Source organism: Alosa alosa, chromosome 14 (assembly GCF_017589495.1).
Source record: "Alosa alosa isolate M-15738 ecotype Scorff River chromosome 14, AALO_Geno_1.1, whole genome shotgun sequence".
In the NCBI taxonomy this organism is placed as follows: Eukaryota; Metazoa; Chordata; class Actinopteri; order Clupeiformes; family Clupeidae; genus Alosa; species Alosa alosa.
The window spans coordinates 24698349-24702439 of NC_063202.1; the positions used below are offsets into that span (position 1 = coordinate 24698349).

The window sequence follows — 4091 nt, forward strand, 5'->3', positions numbered from 1 at the left end:
TGTGCACTGCCTGGCAGAAGTGCATGGAGCTGTTGGCAAAGCTCTCTGCGCATCCGTTACCCACCCGTGCACAGCTGCCCAGGGACACAGTGTGTGTGATTCCACTAGCCTTCTGGCAAGTGTGTATGTGTGTGTGTGTGTGTGTGTGTGTGTGCGCACACATAGTCAGAAATCATATTATTGCATTTACATGATATAAGATTGTTTCCTCCAAGCTTATGAAAACCTTTTGCATGTAAAGTTGTTTTTCTTCCTTTGTCACAGGAATTCATTTAATATATATTGTAAGACCTTGCACAAACTCTCTATCTCTATCTCTGACTCTCTTTCTCTCACATACACAGGGACAAAGAGAGAGATAGAGATAGAGAGAGAGAGAGAGAGAACCAGAGAAAGAGAGAGAGAGTGTTCCTGAATCTCCCGTGGGAATCCAACTCCTCAGTCTGAAGGTGTAAATGAAAAACCTGTGCTGGGGTAAAGAGACCACAATCACCAATGATCTGCCATGAAAAACATAAGCATCATCTTGTGACACTGTCACATTAATTTAAGTGTTCCTTTACATTTATTATTGCACAGAACATTACCTTGATTTCATATAATGTTTATGTATGAGGAATGATATTCATATGTATATCTGTGTAATATATGTATGTGGGGTGTCTCTTTAAGGCCTCGGCCGCCCGCGATCGCTATGACCACGCATACAAGCTTACTTAGGTGGGTGCGTGGGTGGGAGAGATTCAGCAAGTGCAGGGGTGTTTGAATGCGTGGCGCCAGTATTGTTTGCTGCAGCTACATAGATATAAAGCTAGTTCCCGTGAACTGCACCATGAACCAAGGGGAGATGCATGGGTCACTAGAAGAATTCCTGTGGGGGAAGTAACATCACTAATTAGTTCACTTTACGTATCAGACCCAGAAGAGAATGAACAAAGCATTGGAGATGAGGGAAACACATCTTACCTCACACTTCCTGCTCTCACAACCATTACCACCGACTTAGATTCAGTCATGGACAGATTAAATACACTTGAGACTGACTTCAGAGATTCTGTTAATAGTGCCTTAAACAGAGAAGCAGGCATAAGGAGTTATGTGGACTGAAGTGTTGAGGCACTTGAGCAATGCATGATAACAACACTGAAACAGTTTGAGGAAAAATGAGTGGAGTGCTTACAGAGGCGTGATGAAAAATGGAAAGCAGAAATTGAACGGCTGAAGCGCACCAGCCTTGTTGCTCTCCCGAGGCCTTATCCACACACGGGAGCTACTATTCTTCCACCTCATAGCCGCTCCACTCCTGCTCAAGTTTACTATGGTGTTCCATTGGCACCTAGTTCCTCCAGTGCCTTCACACAAACACATGCTTCTCTTAGCACAGCAGGGCCTGTTATGACCCCGTCTATCAGTAGCATCACTTCTCCTTCTCGCCAACATGACCACTCCTGACATGGCATCTAGTTCTGACAGTGCTGTGCAGCCCTCTACTCATGTTCAAGAGCTCATTCCAAGCCAACCAGCGCATAATGTGGTAGGTGCCCAGCTTTAGACACCATTCACGGGAGCACTCTCTCAGCCACCTACACCGCCTTTTACACTAAGCACAAGCCTCTCACCTCCTTTGAGTGCTTCAGGTAGCCAACCCACCCCCCCAGACCTCCTGTGGTTTATTCCAGGCCGGCTATCCAGATGGAGTTTCCTTCTTTTAGTGGGTCCAGGGAAGCTGCCAATGTTCTTAATTTTGTTGATCGCTGCGAAACATTTTTTGCAGTGCGGCCATCGTCTGATGCAGAGCTGAAAGGCGCCCTGTCCAACACGCTTAAAGGGCCAGCACATAGCTGGTGGCGAAAAACAATGTGCACAACTGGCTTGAGTTTAAGAAGGCCTTTAAGGATGCCTTCCTCCCTCCTGATTATCTCACCGAGGCAGAAGAAAAGCTACGGGACATGGTACAGTTGCCAGATCAGTGTCTGGGGATTTTGCTTATGACTATCGTGCTCTTTGTCTGTGGTGGAAACCAGACATCACAAAGACTGAGTTGGTGCGCAAGATCCTGAACAACTGCAACCCTCGAATAGCTGGCTGTCTCCAGGGCACTGTCACAAACGTGGACCAGCTGGTTCAGATTGGTACCCTGGTGGAGAAAGACTGCACCTCATCTAAAAAGTACTGGGGAAAGGTGGACCAGCAAGGGAAGCTCCATAAAGCTGGACTGACACTTCACCTTAAGAAGTGTGCCTTTTTCCGGCAGGAGCTGAAGTTCTTGGGCCACGTAGTCTCGGACAAGGGTGTGCAGGTGGATCTAGAAAAGACTCTGGCAGTGACCATGTATCCACCGCCCACTAACATCAAGACCCTCCAGCGTTTCTTAGGCCTTGTGGGGTGGTACCACAAATTTATTCACCATTTTGCAGACCTGGCTGCTCCATTGAATCGGCTGAAGAGGAAGGATGTAGAGTGGGTCTGGTCAGAGGAATGTCAGCAAAGTTTTGATCAGCTGAAGAGGGCACTGGTGGACGCACCTATCCTCATGGAGCCTGAGACCTCCCTGCCATTTGAAATCCACACGGATGCCAGCGATGTGGGTTTGGGGGCTGTGCTGGTGCAAAGAACAGCTGAAGAGGAGAAGGTGATCGCCTATGCATCCAGGGGGTTGCGTGGTGCAGAGTGCAATTACTCCACCTCTGAAAAGGAGTGTCTTGCAGTCGTCTGGGCTGTTGAGAAGTGGAGGCACTACCTTGAGGGGGCGGAGTTCACCATACACACAGACCATACTGCCTTGACCTGGGTCTTCAATTGTCCAAAAACCTCCTCTTGCCTGACTCGCTGGATCCTGCGGCTCCAGCAGTTTCAATTTAGAGTACAATACAGGAAAGGACTCCATAACATTGTGCCTGATGCCCTGCTCCGAGCTGTTACACCTAACTCTTTAGCTGCAGTCTGTGCTGTGGCGAATGTGTCCGATTCCTCTGAACTGCCCTCCTCCCTGTCTGAAATAAGGGAGGCACAAGAAGAGGATTCAGAGGTCACAGACTTGGCCAAAGAGGCAGACACCCTTAGTAGGTCTGACAGGATGGGCTTCACAAAGCTGCAAGGCCTCCTGTATCGACGGTCTCCTGTGAGGGATAAATATCAGCTGGTTGTCCCAAAGTCTCTTGTGCCTGTCTTTCTGGCCTACTTCCACAATCATCCTCTGAGTGGGCATCTGGGCAGGCTGAAAACACTCCTGAGGATCCTTGAGGTAGCTTGGTGGCCATCCGTTTGCAAAGACGTTTGGAATCAAATCAAGGTCTGTACCATCTGCCAAGTCTACAAGGCTGAAAATCAGAAGCTGGCTGGCCTCATGCAGCCTACTCCAGTGGAGGATCCTTGGGAAAAGCTGGGCATGGACCTCATGGGGCCCTTTCCCCGCAGCAAAAGGGGCAACACCTTCCTTCTCGTCCTTGTGGATTATTTCACAAAATGGGTGGAGATGTTTCCTTTAAAAGATGGCAAGGCACACCACATTGTGTTCATCTTGAAAGATGAAATCTTCACCCGCTTTGGTGTCCCACGGGAGTTGGTCTCTGACCGGGGGCCACAGTTCACTGGCCATGAAATGGCTAACCTCTGCAAGACCTGACCCCAAGCCAAGCTCACTGAGTGGTCCAAACGGTCAATCAAGACGATGATTGCATCATACGTGGGGAACCAACATAAGAACTGGGACCAGTGGATCAGGGAGTTCAGTTTCGCCATCAATGCTGCCTATCATGAGACCACGGGCCGAACACCTGCAGAGCTGGTGCTCGGGAGGACCCTGAAGGGCCCACTGGAGAGACTCATTGGTTCACCTCCTACGCCACAACAGTCACCATACACACTCCTGGAGAGACAAAAACAAATGAATGAGCAAATCAAGAAGAGTTGAGGCGTGTCAGTCCAGACAAGCCAGGTATTACAATACCCACAGGAGAGGTGCACAACTCCTGCTGGGAGACCTAGTCTGGGTCCGTACTCACCTGCTCTCTAAAGCATCAGAAAATTTCTCATCTACGCTTGCGCCCAAATGGTCAGGTCCGGCTACCGTGATGAGAAAACTAGGCCCC

General features: G+C 49.1%; 1 long non-coding RNA gene across 1 annotated transcript; it reads right to left on the reverse strand.

The window, feature by feature from the left end:
* Nucleotides 1–823: 823 nt before the first annotated feature.
* Nucleotides 824–3437, reverse strand: LOC125307249. Its single transcript, XR_007195673.1, has 3 exons — nt 1181–3437; nt 967–1067; nt 824–871 (listed from the first exon to the last, which is right to left on the reverse strand). It is a non-coding gene; the product is annotated as an uncharacterized LOC125307249 (long non-coding RNA).
* Between the last annotated feature and the right edge of the window lie 654 nt (nt 3438–4091).